At 49.2% G+C, this 18677-nt stretch overlaps 1 protein-coding gene across 5 annotated transcripts in view; it reads right to left on the bottom strand.

Annotated features, from left to right (window-relative positions):
- The window catches only part of ZBTB44 (zinc finger and BTB domain containing 44), a 41607-nt gene extending 24401 nt beyond the window's left edge, over positions 1-17206 (bottom strand). For 4 of the 5 annotated variants that reach the window (XM_083808402.1, XM_083808404.1, XM_083808405.1 and 1 more), the window contains exon 1: positions 17105-17206. The gene's annotated coding sequence lies outside the window, so the exon portion shown is untranslated. Of the gene's footprint in view, positions 1-15867; positions 16461-17104 lie in introns of those variants that run through there. The other variant, XM_083808403.1, reaches the window with a different exon arrangement.
- Positions 17207-18677: the final 1471 nt, after the last annotated feature.

The raw sequence follows: 18677 nt of genomic DNA, 5'->3' as shown, positions 1-18677 counted from the left end.
CTGAATTCCCAGTAGCTGCAGCAATTCCTTGGCACATCAGAAGCCCAGAACCCCTGTTCAGGAACTGGCTGCGAAAAGACTATCAAGGACTATCAACAGCATATCTGGTATTTAGAAATACCACCGATATATAATGGTAAACAAAGAGAAAAACCTAGGCAAGCGATACTCCCAATACTTGTATGCCCAGAAGACTAATCACAATCATCCTTCTCCATTCATCTCAGTGAGTAATGCTCACAATCCCTCCCGTCTCCGAGAGATCTCTCCTGCTCACCTCCTTCAAACCCTCTTTTGAAGCACTGCTTGTCCTGCTTCCCCCTTCCTGCCTGCCTCTCCCCTCTTCTGGCTTCCTTTCCCCTTTCCCTTTCATCTTCTACTTCCTTGACCTTGATCTGGTTACAGAATTTAAAATAAAATAGCGGAAGGCAGCGCAATAAATTTAAATGAATTTATTACACGAGCGGAGCGCCTGCCATGAACGTGGGACCTTGTTTTGTCGAGTCACTTCCACAGCACGCCTTTGCCCCGTTCCTCGGACACACCGCTGTGCAAACAAGTGGCTCCTACACAGGCTGAAGGATGTATGCATATGCATGTTACTTTCAGTAAAATCGGAAGAGCTGGGCTGGGGAGGGGAAACAATGCCAGTTATTTATAGTTAATAAGGTAGTAAAAATGTCAAATATTTTTAGAAGGTAATTTGAACAGCATGAAAGTATTTTTTCACATGAAAAGATGGGGATGCTAAAGCTCAGACAGGTCCTAAGGCATTCAGTTCTCTTTTTTAAACTTTTAGTGGCAAGGGGCACTTTTATAGCTGCCGTAAATCCTAGTGATGAAAGAGGGTAAAGGACCGAGGCATTACAACTCCACCTCAAGTCTTCGGATTGTCAACATTTCAAAATTACTTTATTTTAAGCTTATTTTCAATTATTAGATATAATCGATAGAAATGATTATTAGATTTACCCTGACGATAACCCAATTATTAGATATACCCCGACAGCAGTTGTTAGATGCTCAGGTATGGGGTACTACATTCAGGAGTGATTAAGAACCAAAGGCAAACTAAACGCACAGTACATCGGGAGCATTTGGGGTCTGGAGATCAAGGTGTGCATGTAAAGTAAGTGATAAATGGGTCGGAGCTGGAAAAGTTGCCTTCAGCTTTAAGCCAAACACCATCAGGGGTTCCGTAAGCAGGTCCTGGGTTGGTGTCAAAGAAATGGGGGCCAGCTTTTCCCTCCCAGCTGCTGGCAGCACGACTCCTCTCTCCCATCCCTAGGCACACACGTCCACCTTGCCCTGTCCCACGCTACAGAAAAGTATTTCAGAGTTCAAGAGAAACAGAAGGAAATTTAAAGATACTTTCAGAAGTTGTTAAAATATTCTCAATGGGACACTTCAGCATGCATCAGAGTTGTTTTTAACTTCGCCTCAGACACTTGCAGCTCGAGCGAATGGTTTTTCCAGCATGCATTCCCACACTGGAAACGTGTGGGAATTCACAACCTTGCCAAGGCGCTGATCCCAGGACAAGGTGAGAAGTCAGACAAGAGCACTTCAGGACTCCCAGAGAATTTTCTCCACTCCTAGGCAAAAGCAGTTTGAAGGCAAGTGCTACAGAACCAAAGACTTCGTACAATTAGTTTGAACATTAATTCAGGTCTGGGTGTTTTTTAAGCCTACAAGCACTAATGCAGACCTGACCTTTAAGTAGTCAGAGCAACTTAGCTCATTCTTACTGTGTCAAGGCTAACAAAAAACAAGTTTTACCAAGTTATCAATTCACATACGCTGTTTTGTGACGACGATTAAACATACAGCAAGCTTCTGTGCTTAGAAGCAGTAAATATGAAATTCTATGCTATGCCCTGTAAATGGAAAAGAAATGGTAATGGTTGAAAAATTTGGCTTATGTGGCCTGCCAGTTCCACATACGCAAAAGTTGCTTCTTCGCCTCCTGACTAGCACTATGACTCAAAGCAGTGTTTTTAAAACATAGTACCTGGAATGGTCTTGGTTTTTCTTTGAACAAGTCAGTGAAGCACACTCAAAGAACTGTTCGCATTCAGTTTCTGACTTGGCTACATCATTTTACAACTCATTTTTAGCACCACAAAGCTACCGCCCCACCTTTAAACTCTGCGTCCTGACCTGAGGACACTGACAGAATATGAAGACAACTTCTGTGAATACTAAAACCGACTGACTTCAGGTATGTAAATGCCATGTTGGCTCCAGTGCCAAAATGCACAGGAAATTCCCACCCTCCTGCTCCCCAGCCCCTCATTCCTTGAACTTTGAAGCCATGGTGTAAATGGGATCACTACAGCTACCTTTGGGGAAATTTACTCATAACCCAGACCGCTTCTTGGCCACTGGTTACAGCACCATCTCATACGCAGCGGCAGCAGCCCGGGGACCTTCTGTGGGGAGAAATGCGTGAACTGGAAAGTCTCCAGTGGCTGAACTAGGAGCACTGCCCAACTGCACCCTTACCTAAAATATTAGGCTGCTAACATAACTTTCACAACACACCTCATCTCTATTTCTTCTGTGTTCAAGAGGTAGCAATTGGCTGCTCTGAGACACAGAGGTGCAAAACCAGGATCTGCCAACATCCCACTCCGCTGCACAGGTACCAGCACCCCGTTCTCCCTCAAAGCATCTCCCTGGTTAGTATAATTAAGCTTATAATTGAGTTAGAACAACTGCTCTGAGTGTGTACTTAACTTCCAAGTTTGCTGTTTCTATTTCAGCCTTGAAACACTTGTGTATCTAAACACACATCTGTTTCCCCCAACAACACCAGCTGGCCTATTAAAAGGTACTATCTCCCACTACAAATCTTGCCTTGCTTCATTTGACAAAACTGCTGGCTGGAGCTCACAAACCGTTCCCATTTCAAGTGAATCAACAGTGCTTTCTAAACTTTGTTTAAAACAGTATTTTAGGTCAGCAAACCTAGTTTGAACTCAGCCTGCCATCGCCAAGCCTAGCGGTATTTATGAGAAGAGAAGGCAAACACAAGGTTCCTTTGCTCAAAATTACGTCAATGCACAGCATTCACTTTGGTGTCCTGGAATCTGTGGAATGCAAACCTGTAACCTTTAGCTGCAGCGGGTGAGCAGGCCAGGGAAATGAACCATCCAGAGAAGCACGCAGTGGTTCTGAACTCCAATTTCCTCTAGGATAGCATACTTCAAATTGTAAGCGCACAAAGGAGCTGGTGTTAAATTAGTTACTTCATAAACACAGCGGTTGCGTTAAAACATGAAATAAATGCTGAGCTGCAGTCTATAAACGGAGTCTGAGGGGATACTGCTAGCCTGCAAAAGCCGCGACAGCATCCAGGCCTGGGGCTGACCCGGCCCTCGGTCTCTGGGCCTGGCACCAGGCCTTTCTTCCCCAAACCCTTCCCACTTGACTACCCCAAGACACTGAAAATCCTCAGGCGTCCTCTTCCTCCCAGCTTCACAGAAGAGGACGATTTTGAGGTGTTTTCCTTTGCAAGGAGTCTGTGGGGAGCTTCTGTTCTTGGACAGGGCTCTCCGGCAGGTTTGGCAGGCCTCCTGGAGGAGCGCTGTGTGCACACAGAATTGCTGACAGCGAGGTACAAAACTCTGGAAAGCTCCACCTGGGAGCTTTAATTGTAGAGTAATTCCACATTCGAAGCTGAAGCCTAGAAATGCTGCAATCCATCTATTTATTGTTAGCAGTAATATTCCCTTTCACAGCAGAACACAGACGAAAGTATGTTTTTCTTTTTGTACACTCTCCACAAGTACTGCATTTGATAATGCCATTTCTTTCGTAAAGAAGTGGTTTCGGCTCACCACTTCTGACAACCTCATAGAGGTTTTGAGGCCATTGACTCCATCTACAATTACTGTTGTTTATAAAAAGCATTTCTTAGCTTCTCTGTATTCACGGAGAAGTTTACACCTATATATTGCCACTTCATCTTTTTTCTTTTTTTGAAGGAATCCTTTCCAAATATGCTATGGCGGCAAGTTGCTTCCCAAACAGTCACCTCTTCCTCTGAAAAAAGCCCAGCAGAGACTTTCCAAAGGAAGACCTTCCCGAATTTCAACTACATACCACCAGGCGTTGGCACAGAGGGTGGCAGGAAGTATTTCAGAAGTCACATTCATAGAGGTGGACTAAAACACCAGCAGTCAACAGCTGCACACAAATAATTCTACGCTGATTCAAGCCTATGTAAACAGCCTACATAATTTTCAGATTAAAGATGAACTCCACGCACCCAGGCCTGTTTAACACTTGTGAAAGCCACGTTATGGCAATGAACACTACCACCAACCCCATGTCTTCAACAAATCAGTAAGGATCCAGCTAAGCTCCTCACAAATCCTGTAACATCTGAGTCTTACAAAGCCTAAGGACCAAGGCTGCAACCCCATCACAATAATTTGCTGAAAAGATTTGCACATCTGGAAATCCTGACCTGTGCCAGGACTTGATAACTTTACTTGCTTGGCACCAACCAAGGTACGTCTCTTCAGTACAGGATACTGAAATGCAGGTGCAAAAGCACTCATTATTCCTTTACTGTAAGTTCACTAACAGACTAGAAATAGTATTTATCTGCAAAGCACAAGGAGGAAAAGCACCTGATAGCTCCTCTACCCAAATAATTACTTGGAAACATGAAGTGCCCACAAAATATCTGTTTCATATTCCTAGCACATCCCTTAAGTTTTCTCAAAATTATAAGAATGGAAAAGCTGTAATGTAACATGCCATGAGAACAGAGAAGTTGTCTGAGGGCATGGCAAAATCTCTGATGGCAGTTACAGCACTGACTCACATTATCACTGCTATTGAAAACATTAATCTTTAATGTGGATAGGAAAAAAACAACAGATGACAGAAAAGTAGATTTGCGTGACACAAAGCTGGTAGGTGCATTTTAATTCTCAGAGCTGCTGAAAGCATTGAGACCAGTGCTGGGGTGCCAGAAACAGCAGTTTATTCTACAAACCAGTTTTTATTGTAAATTGAGACGGTAGGTCAGCTGCAACAGAACAGTTCTGAGAGGATAAAATTAGAAAACATTTACATATACATTCTGAAGGAAATTTGAGCGCATAATTTTTGAAGTAACAACAGACGCCTTTCCCCTCACTTGTGACAGCAGAGTACAGACTATCTTAGGTTTGCATGACTGGAACTTCAGCTTCGAGTTCAACTTAAGAGGGTGCTGATACTCCTCCTCTGTAGGATGCCACGGCTCCCACTCATTTATCACCCTTGCAGTTTATCATTCAAAACCCAGGTACTGTTTTTGGCAACCATGCTTTAATTGCTGTTGTTTCTAATCCATCCAATTTACTCTTGAGGTACATTACCAAACAAGAGGGAAAATGAGCAAAACATCCACCTCTTCAGGATTTGTTTTAACTCTTTATACATGCATCAAAGTGTAAGCTTTGACCAGAAACCAGTGCTGCTGCCAAATGCACTGAACTTGAGCTCTCCATGTCCTGGAACATGCGGTTTACTCTGTGGTGAGGAGACTGATACACAACTTGTATGAAGCTAACAAAAGGACTCACATTTCTGTGCAAATTGCTACAAATAATTAAAAAAAAATTCTCATCTCTCTCCTCAGTTTTTGTCAATGCGAGCCCAGGGCCTGCTCGCCAAAATCTTTCGTCACCCTTATTCAGCACCTGGTAGTGGGTTCCAAAGTTTTGGCTGAGCAGGGCATGCTCCTGCCACGTTCTGTCAATGTCCATGCTCTGTCAAAGCTCCAGGAGCCCGTCCCTTAACTGCCACTGCTCCCAGAAGCGTCCCCTTAGCACGGCTGTCTTGACTCAGAGCTGATCTGAACAGAACTGAAGGGGCCTGCGAGAGAAGCCAAAGCATCTTGTTAGGGACCCAGGTAACACGGTCTTACCAAACCTCCCCATGAGGCGGGATGGGAAAGGCACTGCTTTTGCAATCTACCTCTGCTCGTTCCTCTTACATGGTTTCAGCCTTGTTCGCCAGAAGACGTGCAGTTTGCTATTCTGTTTCTTCCTCAGTTTTGCAGAAGTTTTTTTGTTTTTTTTTTTTTTACACCCTGGATATTTAACAACTAAACAGCACAATACCTTCTGTTAAAGCAATACAAACCAAGAATAAAGGGGATATATTTACTTGGTTCCAAACATTTCAGTTTTACTGGTTCTAAACAATGCTCCAAGCAAAAAGCGTACAGAAGCCAGAATGAGAGGACCAAAGTCTTCCTCATGCTACAAGACTGCCTCTGCCTGTAAAAGCAGCATGTTTGCTGGATACGTGAAAAAAGCAACGTTTACTGTAATGAAAAACAAGGGAACACGTCTATTGCTTAAATCCCAAGTAATTGAGAATATTCAAAACAACATAAAACACATCACAGAGCTGCTGTTTTTGTAACACGAGGTCTTAACAAAGAAAAGGCTATAAACCATTAGTTAAACCATTATTTTTCAGGAGTTGCTCTTTCTACGCATACTGTGAAGCACAATATGTCTTAATTTTTTTTCCTCTAGATCATTCATTTGCAAAGTCAAGAAGTCGAATGCAAAAATTCAGCCATCCTATTCCAACAATGTGGCAGGAGATATTAGATAAAGGCAGTCTGGATGCAGGCTGACAGAAAGAAGCAGCCTAAGCAGGAGCCTACATCAGAGCCCAGCACATGGCAGAGGATGGAAATGCAAATACCCGAACGAAGGTGGATCGGTCAATAAAAGTGCCACTATAAACCTTTGAGAATTCCCCAGTGATGAAATGGAACCCGACATGGAACTTACCAATTCGGGCTGACACATCCTCCAGCGTATCCTTTGCAGACTGTATCTGCTCGGAAGCCCCAAACATGTCCTGAAACTCAAAGGAGCTCTATTCCAAGCCCTACATCTGGCAGAATTAAGAAGTTATCTGTCTGAATGTAACAGATTACAGATGCCAAGGCCACCCTCATTAAGCTTACCAGCAGCCACACACTTGCAACAGACTCTTGTGGAGCTCTGTCTTGTCATTTCCTCGTGAAAGTGACACTTCTAGATTTATTCGTGTCTTTTATCATCCCGTGTATGTGGCCTACAGGAAGCAGCCTACAAGGCTTCCTCCTGACCAGTCTCAAGTTGGCAAGAGGATTTAGTCTTACTGTAAGACTTTCTTTTCATTTCTACAGAGACACTCTGCTCGTGGCTCGGGCAAAGAGAAAAATGAGTTTTGGTCTCTGCAGCTGATAAACTTACGCCTGCCGTGAGGCAGCTTCACAGCAGATAATAATTTCCCCATTTATCTGTGAATCGGTTAACTGTGGAAGGTGTCACTGAGTTGGACTTCAAGTCACATACAGTGAAATGCAACCTGCTAAATGGTTTCGGTCCCATTGGCTTTGGGCAATGAAAATGAATCTGCACAGCACCGCGAACGGCCGCGGCCAAGAGCAGACCCTTCTGACTGATGGGAGAAGCTGCGAGCTGACAGAAGTTTGTGACCAAAACAGCCTGGGAACCACTGACAGGCAATTGAGAGCTCTGTACGTGGGCACTCACTGTGCTAGATTACTACAGCAAGATTAAAGCATAGCTACAACTCCTAGTCTAGATAAAACTTGGAGATTAAAGATCACGTTGTAGGTGTGTAAAACATGTTACCACTCCTTTCATTAGAAGTGGATCTAAAAATGTTTCCATTAGGCACCGCTCTGTGATTACAAGCATGCAATCTGATATTTTAGTTTTCAAGAAAAGGTGCTAGTGTACTAGGAGAAGAGGCAAGACTGTTCAAAGATTGTCTTATTGTGTGGCACGCACCTGCCAGAAGGCTTGGCAACGTTACCACGGTGTTAATTCAATCTCTCAAATATTTAGTGCCAAAGCTCCGGTTATTTAAAAACATAAAGATGTTTTCGTCTCTCAGAGATCAGCAGTGATATATGATTAGGTGTTTGTATACAACTGCAGAACCTGGCTAAATGAAAACAATATGAGGAAAAGAAGAACGAAAAATAAGAAACCAAACAGAAAAGGAGACAGCACCTGTGTTTACTGAAGCTGAAGCATGTCACACTAACTCGATAATGTATTTTTCAGAAAAAAAACAAATGCCACGTAAGATGAGGACTACATTAAAATGTTTGAATAACGTGACATGCAGAATTATTAGCGAAAACGAGGAGATGAATAGACAAACTACAATTCAGCTAAGGAGCTGGTTAAAAAGAAGTAATTTGTGTATTGAAATGACAGGTTGAAGAATTTACCTGTGAAGTGCCATAAGGACTTGTTTTAGCAATAATCTCCAAGTGTTTCCGTAGAGACACTGGCTCAAAAAAAATGCTGATGAAAAGGCTAAGATGTATCATCAGCACAAAGCGTAAAAACAAACGACTTAACTGGAGTCCTAGGAACAGAAGGAAATTCACTGGAAATCCAACAGTATGAAATTAAAAACCCACCATTATATACTAGGGACCTACTAATAGAGTTGAGCTATAATCTGGAAGCTAATTAGTTAAAAGTGACTTTGGAGAAAGATCTCCATAGCATTTAATTACATTGAGCAGCTAACTGAAAGGCCCACAGAATAACCAGACTATTTTAACATCTCATTTTTTGGTCAGGTGTTTGTCAGGATCTATTTTAGCCTCCCGAAAGCTTCTCAAGAGGATTTTTTGGTGCGTTCTTCCCTGCATGTCTGTTCCTTACCTCGTCTGTAAAGTAAACTATGCTTGGGTCTTCTCAGAGCATTTGACTAAGCCAGACGACATTTCAGACAGCAACATGTACTAGCTAGAACCAACAGGGCATCCATTAAGTGCACTGATCAGCAAGACAGTGCTTAATCTCAGGATCTAATTAAAAGAGGAGATTACAATAATCAGGACAGTACCGGAGCGTGCGCCACACATGAATCGTTGGTCTGACGCCACTGAGTATTTTTTTACGCAAGACCTCGAAGATGAGATGTGCCTTAAAACATTTACAGATATGCGGAGAAGATAGATGTTTTCTTAAAGGACTCCGCACCTTCCCACATCACTGAAGCTTGCTGGCTGCAACAAACCGCACACCTGATGCACCGGCTGAGCTCTTAAAGATGCACCTGGTGGGAGTGGAGAGCAGCAACTCGCGGCATTTTGGTGCAGAACGGGTGAAAGGCCTCGAGAACGCAGCCCGGTACAACCCGCTGGCTGCTCCATCCCTAACAACACGCAAGCAACTCCACACATTTTCATAACCTGTGTTGTTTTTTTTTTCTTTTTTTTTTTTTCCAAGTCTTGTCTTCCCGAGCCACGAGTTTTTCAAGTTTTGGTGTGATCATTTGAAGTCAGCTCTTTCAGAGAACAGAATGTTACCATTCACTACTTCAAAGGACCCAGATTTAACTTGTTGCCTTTTTGAAGCTGCAGTGCAAAGTATAAACTTTATGTGCCTAATATAGCTTTCACATGGTTGAATAAGCAAACTCGATAAATGCCACTTTCCCCAGCCTCCAGCACTTTGAACTTTTCATTGTAGGAATCTCACGTTAGTGCTCCATATAACACATAAAAGTAAATTTTCAGGCTGTACTTAAAACTGAGGCTCATTTAACAACACGGGCAGTAACAGCTAAGAGGTCTTGCTATATAAGCAATCATATTTATTTTCTTAATAAAAATTAATGTGCAAACTTCATTAGACGGAATGTATTGTGATATATCACAGATTCATTGCCCTGCAACTGTTTTTTCCACCAGTTCTCTGAAAAAGCCCATGACCAAACTCCTACATTGCCAGTTTTACAGCCGTATGCCCTGAAAGCGCTTGCTGGAGATGCTCGTACCACCAGCATACGAGCAAACCTGTTTGTTTTGTTTTGTTTTTTTTTTTTCCTAGAATAAAAGCAACAAATGAATTTGCAGTACCGTCATGCGGGCAAGCCCCAGAACATAATGAGATTGTACCGAGCGGACTGATGTTACATCCCTGAGGCACACATTCAAATTCAACCACTCTTTCCACAATAGCGTCATTTTAATGCGCTCTAAACACTTTCTTCAAAGTTTTCCCCTGCGCTAACTCCGATCCAGTTTGTCCCCGGCTTCCCGGTGTAGACAAGCCGCTGCACGACCTCTTCCCATGCTGTGTAACAAAGCACAAGGCTTCGTTTTCCCCGTCTTGGCGAGGAGCACGAACCAAGACCCAGACACGCTGGTACCTGCGGCCTCGCTGACCTGCGGAGGTCGAGCACTTCTGAGCGTATCGGGCAGGAAGCACGGGGTTCAGCAATTCTTCCGACCGAGCTGCGGGAATACTACTACAGTAGCAGAAAAAATTCAAGTCAAACATTAAATTCTACTAAATACTGTAAATTGCCCCAAAAAATCCATACAGCGCTTTTATTTGTCGCATGGCAGCAACCTTCTAGTCTGAACTAATTCCAGAAAGGTAATTTTTCTTGTTGTACCACGGCTACCCACAGCACTGCAGTCCTTGCTCTCAGAAGCTCTGCAAGCATCTCAACAAACTCTGGAACAACGTACATCAGAGAGTCTGCTCACCCCAATCTCCCTCCCAAATCACTAACAGAAGCCCCAAGCCCTTTTTGGGGGTGCCACGGGAAAGAAGCGGGAAGAAAAATGGCATGGGTTGTGTATCCTCGTGCCAAAATATTCTACTATATTCAAAGATTTTCTTGGTAGCTCTACTGCATTGGATCCACGGAAGAGTCAAAAGGTAAACCAAAAATCTCTGCTTCCTCACACACGTGTACGCCTATTTACAGAACGCTGCCAAGTCTTACAACATGTCTTTGAGGAGAAAAGAGGGCACACGAGGCATGTTTCAGACAGAAGAGAGTCAATTTCAGAGATCACTTTAATTGACAGCAGGTTGAAAACCACCCTTGGAAAGTAAACCATCTCTCCTGTTCCTCCAGGACAAAACCTGGGCGCGTTACGCCCCGAGAGCCGCCAGCAGCAACAGGATTTCGGGAGCTGAGGAATCCCTCCTCTCCCCACCCCGGTGCTGTCGCCCCCGAGCACTGCCTCCTACCTGACTGTGTGCGAGGCTTTAATTTTTGTCACTTGCAAATGACAAAGCTGTCGCCTCATTTTGCGGAAACAAACGACTGTAACTGCACATCACAATCATTAGGTTTGTGACAGCCAAATTTGGCTAAGTGCTAGTTTTTACTGGTTCAGCACAAAGCTTACCTGTCAACTCATTTGTTGTTTGAAGTACTCAGTTTTATTACAATAAATGACAGCTTTCCTTCTCCGACTTTAATTTCAGATTAGCAAGGAAGCATTACACCTTAATGAAATACACATTAGCCGTAATAAATTAATTTTTCTGAAGCAGAATGCAAATCTCAGCCCTCCCCAAAGCACGCTAGCCCCGCTCCTGCCAGAAGTACAAGAAGCCAGCACCGACAAGCAACGCCACGGAAAACCTGCGGAAAGAGCAAAGGGGAGAGAGATCAAGGCGCAGCCGCACGTCGGGCACAATCTCGAGAAGCAAAAAAGGCATCGCCGATCCAGACGGCGTGGCCCAGGGCCAGCTAGTCGGGGTGTCACAGACACGGCAGCAAGCAGCCGCCTTTCAGACGGAAGCGGCTATAAAGAATCCCCAACAAGTCGGAGCAAGGCAGGAATGTGGTTGTGTCATCGCCCTCTTAGCACTGTGTGTACCCTTTATTTTCCTAATGACTCAATTATGCAGGTAAAATTAAATGCCTAAAAGGAGTTCTTCCTGGCCCCGAAAACTCAAAATCCTGGTGTTTACCCACAAAGCTGCCGTCAGGTGAGCAGCGGCAACGGCGGCTCTCTCGCTTTCTTGCCTTGTATGGCCAAACCTGGGCTGGAAGAACCAACCGCATGGTTCAGGCTGGGAATAACGAGTTTTGTGGATTTTGTTTTGATTGCTTTTTTTTTTTTAAGCCTCCAGCATCTTTATTAACATCTCACAGAAACCTCTTGGAGTACGTCTTTCTTAACGTGGGTATATAGCCACGAAAAAGAAGCGACAACAACAAAACAAACAACAAAAGCTGAAAGAACTTTAGAAACTACTGGACCCGCAGAGCTCTAACACCACATAAATATCCGTCCCTAACGTGGGACCAACACTCACCATAACCACCAGGCATCTCCAGGGCTCCTGGGTCTCTGTAGGACACATCTTAACGCTTCCAAAACCCAGCAACAGACTCAGCTGTGGCAAGTACCCACCATGAATTCACTTTTTCCGTAAGGTACTCTCAGTGATGCCCAAATGCACTCTACCACCTGTAGTTACGCCTACAAACCAACATCTTCTCGACTATCCCTAACTGCATCTCCAGCTAAACAGCTCTCGGCACAATGATGATGTTCAGTTGTGCTTCTGAACACAAAACACTACGCACGTTTATAGCATTATCACAGATGAGCTACAAAATACCCTTTATGAGAAAGCCTCTTACTGCTCTGGAAAAAGCTGCCTTTATTCAACCTTCTTGGGTAGAGCAGGCAAACAAATGTTGTGGTCGAATCACCTCAAAAACAACATAGCAGACCTCAAAGGAAAAAAAAAAAGGTGATGTAGAACAGCCTCCGCAGCCAGAGGTACTAAATAGCCTGGGACAATTCAGCTGGGGGGGGAACAAAGAGAAAACTGAGAGCAGAGATCTATACAATTGCAAATGAGAAGGTGACTGGCAAAAAAGATTCTTTATTCTTTCTCGTGCTACAAAAACTAGGCGGCACTCAATGAAATTACCGTGCACCGGGTTTAAAAAAAAAAAACGCAACAGGAAATCTGGTTTCGCGCAGTTTGTGGAATTCGTTGCACAGCACACTGCAGAAGCTGGAGGTACAAACTGCTCGGAAGGTTTAGGCAAATCCGCAGATGACGGGTCCAAGAGGCACAAGTAAACAGATTGTCTGCACGCACCCTCCAGCTCAGGCCGCCTCTAAATCCTCCGCCGCTGGTAGACGCGCTGAGGGACGCTTACTGCGTCACCTACGTCTGCTCTGCTACTTTCCCCCTAATGATTTACTTCTGGCCACTGCCACCGACCACACGCCGAGCTCCATGCGTCCTGCAGCCCTTATTATCCCGGCCCTCCCGCGCTCTGATAAACCTGTTTGTCTGAAATAATTATTTCCCCGGCTCTAAATTGGAATATATTAAAAACACGCCGTCTACAAATAAAGCGCGGTTTAAGTCACTTCCTTAAATTGATTAAATGGAAATAAAGAGCTAAATTAAATTCCCGGCCTCCACAACTCCTCCCTCCCCATCACACACGTGAATGCCATTTTACCAGGTTTGCAGCTTGCTCCCTGCCACCACCATTTCATTTGTGCGCCTTCTGCAGAGCAGCACCAGACATTTGTTTTCACCCCGTGGAACCATTAGAAGGATCAATGTGACCTCCGAAGGAAGGTAAGAGGAACGGACTCCTGTGTTTACTTAGCAGTAAGTACACAACTATTTAATTAGATCTATTTGCTAAAAACTGCATCTTTCAAGGCAACAGCAGCGACCGCAAAGCGAGGAGCTTCGACTTGCTACATAAACCAGTTTTCAGGGCTTTTTTTGCTGCTTAACACTGCTGGAACAGCAATGGCCCCTCTCAAAGCGCTGCCACAGGTGAAGGCACATTTCCCACCCAGTTCCGTTCCTCTGTCAGAGCACTGAGTAACCGAGCTGCTGCCCCTCCGCAGCCACGCAACTCCAAGACTGATGTCATATTTCCAGCGACAGACTCAACGCGCTCCACGACCGTAGAGTTTTAATTTCGGAGTCAGCGCTTGACACGTTGAAGTATTTGGAATTCCTGAAGTCTGGCTGTCTGCACAGTTGCATAATTTGAGCAGGGATAACCTACTTCTAACCAGGCAAGAGAGATGTATGTCAACAGACAATCCCTTCTGCGTCAAGGGACATCTCCTTCCTCGCCACGTACCTGCAAAAGCATCGCTCGCCGGTTTGTCAGTTTGGTTTTCTTCTCGTTTAAGCAGGGAATTATGACGCCAAGAAAAAAAATTGAAGTTACACGTATCACCACAGCTTGTTGCAGAAACAGACATCCCCAAAGATCGCAGAAACAGACATCCCCAAAGATCGTTGAAAAATAAAGTTTATCAGATGCAACGGACAGCACCACTGAAGCGCCGGATGAGAAGGAAGCAACACGAGGGCAAAGGACCCGAGGTCTCCTTATCGGCGACAGGTGAGTGGTGTTTGTGCAACCTCGCCTTACGGCAGACATCACACAGCTACGAAGGACCCAAAAAGAGAGAGCCTCCTTCAAACGGGTCACGGGACAGAACCAAAAATAATGCTGGGCCACTTGTTCAGCTTCACACGCAGGGGAAGCTGTGCTTGCTTTTGATCCTCTTGGCAACCAGCTGACCAGCCCCTCGGAGCAGCACACATTTGCAACAGACACCACAGAACGAAACCACCCCTTTCAGAAGTTGCCAGAGTTTATGATTAACCTCCTGTTGCAACAAACATGGCAAGGATTCAGTTTCACTTGCCGACTACTTCTCTTACGTATTACAGAAGAAATACATAAAGGCTCTCGCCCCCCCAAAGCTCCCGGTCACAACGAGAAGAGTTCTCTCACCCCGTAAACAAAAACCGGTGGGAAAGCTCCTGGGTGGGAAAGCAAGCGCGAGCCTCCCCTCCTCGCCAGCTAGCATCCGTGCAGCACCCACCTGGGGAGGTGGAAGGAGGGCGAGAAATTCCCTTCCCCTGGAAAGGGACTGCTCCGAGTGTTCGCACCAATTAAAGCTTCAGATTAAAACCAGCTGTTTAAATAGAAGGAGTCCCCCGGGAGACGCGCTTACAGCATTATAGCCAGTTTCTGGTATAAACAGCTTTACATCAACGGGAGCGTTTACGTTGGTAGAGCGGCATCTCGGCCTGCAGGTTAACGCTTGTTCAGCTCCGTCTTCTTAAACGGGAGCACTTAAACCCAGGCAAGGTCTCCAAGCGCATCACAGCCCGGATCCGCGTTACGCGCGGACATCGCGCTGCACGAAGAGAGCTCAGTGGCAGAAGAAAGGCACAGCACATCTGGGATGCCCTGCAAGACCCCGGGACGCCAGCCTGTGAGCCTCCGAAGCAAAGCCATCCCTCCCCGGTGCCACCTCGCAGGGCAGTACCACGAGCGTGACCCGCACGTGGCAAACAACACGCCACCCGGTCTGCCAAACGTGCAGCTCGAAAGCAGGAGGCACCTCCGGGGGGGGGGCAACTCCTCCACCTAAATAAAGGCTAAGAGCACCCGGCACCCAAAGGGCAAGTGAGATTCAAATTAAAAAACAAGGAAAAAGGGAAAGCGCCATGCCAGGCAGGAGACGCACAGAGAAAAGGCGGGGGCAAACACCTAGGTGGGAAAGCGGAGAAATTTCCCACGTGGGTAGGGCAAACCTAGGACGTCATGCGAGGAGAATAACGAAAGCGGGAGGCTTCTAGAAACACGCGAGAAAGATTCTGAGCTGGATGAGAACGGGAGGCTGACAAGATCAGGGAACTTCTAAATTACAGGTACGGCTGGAAAAGAGAAATCCAATGAATTTCAGACCAGTGGTTTCCAGCTTGGGATCTGCAGGCACCCGGGCAGCACACAGCCTGCTTCCAAGCGGCCTCTGGGAGAGCAAACGGCAGAGAAAACCCCCGGCAGCCATGAAGCGCAGGGTAAGAAGAGGTGACCCCTCTGGCACGTGTAGCGAGGAAGCACCACGCTCCAGGGGCAGGCGCCAAAACAGCTGCCGCCGGGTGTCTGCGGGGACACAGGAGACATGGAAGGACACGCAGGGGAAGCCTGCTGCCTGGGAGCGCGCAGGAGAAACGCCTGCGCCCTGAAAGCTACCTGCGAAATGCCGCCCGCTCCTCTCCTGGCGTGTGCAAAACGGGCACGACACGGGATGCGCCAGCAGCTTTCCGTAGACAGGCGACGCGATGCCCGTTGCACAAGGCCCTGGAGACAGACCCTCCCTCACCAGCAGGAATAACGAGCTCCGCAGAGATGGCAGAGCCGTCTCCCAGCTTCAGTGGGAGAGAGACGTGCCTGCCTGCTTGGGTGGGAAGCCTCAGCGGCTTCCTGCAGGCAGCAAGAAGCCTCCCGGGGTGCCCGCGCTTAAGCGGGCCGCGGCGGTCAAGCACGGAGGCATTCCCCAGCACAACCTGCGTACGGAAAAAGCATAAAAGGCGTTTGGGAAGGCAGCGGTGCCCTGCTCGGGGCGCGCACGCCTATAGGCGAGGAGGCGACAGCTCTGGCGAGGCGGGAGCGCGGCGCGTGCCCCCCCCCCAGCTCCCGCGTGTGCCGGTGTTTACGTGCCCGCGGTGTTTATGTGTGCGTGGGGCAGGCCGCAGCCAAAATAACCCGGGACGGGCGGAGGGAGGGAGGCAGGTGAGAGCCGCACCGAGACCCCGGCGGGTGGGCAGCGGGGTGCTGCGGGGGGGAGGGGGGGGAGCAATGATGGGGCAGGGGGCTCTGCCTCGCTGCCTGGGGGCTCCCCTTCCTCCATAAACACACACGGGGGAGGAAGAAATAAATAAATAAATCAACAGACAAACAAGCAAACAAATAAATAAATAAAAGCAGCGGCAGGAGGCACAACTTCCCCAGCTGCTGCTTGCCCGGGGGGGGGGGGGGGGGGGGGTTGTCTTACAGGCCTGGAGGGGGCTTTGGCAGGGCTGGGGGGGCTCTGACAGACCTGGGGGGGGGGGCGGGGGGGCTGAGGGGAGCACAGGGGGATCCCACAGGCCTGGGGGGGGGGCACGGGGGGCTCTGAAAGGCCTGGGGGGGTACAGAAGGGCTCTGAGGGGGCTGGGGGGCACAGAGGGGCTCTGAGGGGGCTGGGGGGGGACAGGAGGCTCTGTCAGGCCCGGGGGGGGCACAGCCAGGTCCAGGCCAGGCGCTGCCCCCCGCTTCATCCCCCCCCCCCCACCCCCCCCCCGTCCCCACGCGGCGCTGCGGGGGGGCGCTGCCGGGGGCGGACCCGCGGTGCAGCAGCCAAAGCCCTCCCCCGGCGCCCGTTGGTTCCCCCCCCCCCACCATCGTTCCCCCCCCCACCATCCCCGTTCCCCCCCCACCCCCCCGTTACCTGCGGGGCCCGGGAGGAGGCCGAGCCCCCTACCGCGCCTGGGCCATGGCGGGGCGGCGGCGGCGGCGGCGGCAGGAGGAGGAGGAGGAGGAGGGGGGGGGGGGGGGGGGCGGGAGGAAGGCGCCGCCGCCGCCGCCTCCCCCTCAGGCGTTGTGGGGGGGGGGGGAGCGAGGAGGGGGGGGGGGGCGGCGGCGCGCGCGGGCTCGGCGCGAGGAGGGAGGGAGGGAGGGGGAGGAGGGGGCGCGGGGCGCGGGGCGCCGTGTTTGTGTCCCACAGTGCTCCGCGCGGGGCGGGCCGGGGGGCGGGGCCACGGGGAGGGGGCGGGGCTACGGGAGGGGGCGGGGCTACGGGAGGGGGCGGGGCTACGGGAGGGGGCGGGGCTACGGGAGGGGAGGGAGGGGGGAGGGGGGAGGGAGGGGGGAGGGGGGAGGGAGGGAGAGGGCGCAGGCGCGGGGAGGGGAGGGAGGGAGCGGGGAGCGGGCGGGCAGCACCCGGGGGGGGCACCCGGGGGGGGGCACCCGGTGCGTGCACAGACAGGGCCGTGCACGCGGGACAGCCCCGCTGCAAGCACCCCCCCCCCCCCCCGGGACCAGGCACCCCAAACAGCGCAGTGTGTGCGTGCACAGACCGGGGCTGGGCACGCGGGACCCCCTGGGGTGTGCACCCCCCCCCGGATCGTGCACGCAGGGCAGCCCAGGGCATGCATGGGGCAGCACCGTGCACGCAGGACACACCAGTTGCATGCATGGAGCAGCACCGTGCACGCAGGACACACCAGTTGCATGCGTGGAGCAGCACCGTGCACAGCAGACACACCAGTTGCATGCATGGAGCAGCACCGTGCACAGGACACACCTGTTGCATGCATGGAGCGGCACCGTGCACAGGACACACCAGTTGCATGCATGGGGCAGCACCGTGCACAGGACACACCAGTTGCATGCATGGAGCAGCACCGTGCACAGGACACACCAGTTGCATGCATGGGGCAGCACCGTGCACAGCGGACACAGCAGTTGCATGCATGCACAGAGCGGGACCGTGCACATGGGACACCCCGGGGGGTGCACCCCTCTGGATCGTGCACCTCAGTGGGTGCATGGACCAGGACTTTGCATACGGGACTGCGAGGTGCGTGCATGCACAGACTGGGACCGTGTACACTGGACACCCACGTTCATGTATGCGTGAACAGCACGCTGCACACAGGACACCCCCTGTGCATGCATCCCCCCAGGACTGGGCACCCCAGGCACACCAGTGCGTGCATGCACAGCCTGGGACTGCGCACGTGGGACACCCCAGGGGGTGCACCCCCCCAGACCATGCACACCAGGCACGCCAGTGAATGCAAGGACCGGGACTGTGCACACAGGACACCCCAGTGTGTGCACACACAGACTGGGACTGCGCACACGCGACCCTCTGGTGTGTGCACCCCTCTGGATCATGCACACAGGACACCCCAGCGCATGCACGGAGCAGGACCGTGCACACGCAAAACCTCGGTGCATGCACACGTGGACGAGCACCATGCCAAAAGGACTGTGCACACCAGACACCTGTGTGTGCA

The sequence above is a fragment of the Anser anser genome (genome assembly GCF_964211835.1).
Source record: "Anser anser genome assembly, chromosome: 22".
Classification (NCBI taxonomy): Eukaryota; Metazoa; Chordata; class Aves; order Anseriformes; family Anatidae; genus Anser; species Anser anser.
This window is presented reverse-complemented; position numbering and strand designations above follow the sequence as displayed.